We start from the raw sequence: 751 nt of genomic DNA on the forward strand, positions 1-751 counted from the left end.
GTTGTGGAGCTATGTTGTGTCAACTGAACTGCACATGGACAAAATCATGCCATATGGACAATCACGAACCCTTACAACAATCGGTCTAGGTTGTCAATAGGCACCATTAGCAATCCAACATTTGAGATTCTTTGGCATTACATACAATCTAGGCAACTATGTCTTGCTCCCCAAAATGGTCGTGCTATTACCAATCCTCTTCCAGTAGATTGGTACCTTGGCTAATATAGGGTGTCCTTCAAAAGCGATAAGCCTAGAGAGAGCAAATTAACCAATTTTCATTGTTACAAGTAAAAACTCTTACTACAATTCATCGTGGAAAATAAAAATCATTGATCAAATCCCATGTGTTGACATGTTACATAGAATAAGATAGTCGTGAACCATCAGTCAATAAAAACAAGAAGAGTCCTATTGATAGCCTTTGATTATGAACCAAATCAAAGGCAGATTACCCAAAGGTGAGGAGATTTACTATGCGAAAGTCCTTAGGATGGAGGATTTGGTGCTATTGGTGGAGTAAAATGGTGGGTTTACCTCGACATGCAACCTTTTCACAACACAAGTTTTGTTAGCATTGCCCTTTAGGGCATATGCTTATACAATGGTGTAGTGACAAGGTGGTGCATTGTTTAAATGCTCTTGCATGCAATAGTACGCTCTTGTTTAAATGCAGAACAGCATCAAGGATACATACCGTTTTTTATTTTTTATTTTTTCAACGACTAGGTAACTGCTAAGCAACTGGATA

This window comes from Lygodium microphyllum, chromosome 10 (genome assembly GCF_053477565.2).
Source record: "Lygodium microphyllum isolate KBCC chromosome 10, Lygodium_microphyllum_v1.1.10, whole genome shotgun sequence".
NCBI lineage: Eukaryota > Viridiplantae > Streptophyta > Polypodiopsida > Schizaeales > Lygodiaceae > Lygodium > Lygodium microphyllum.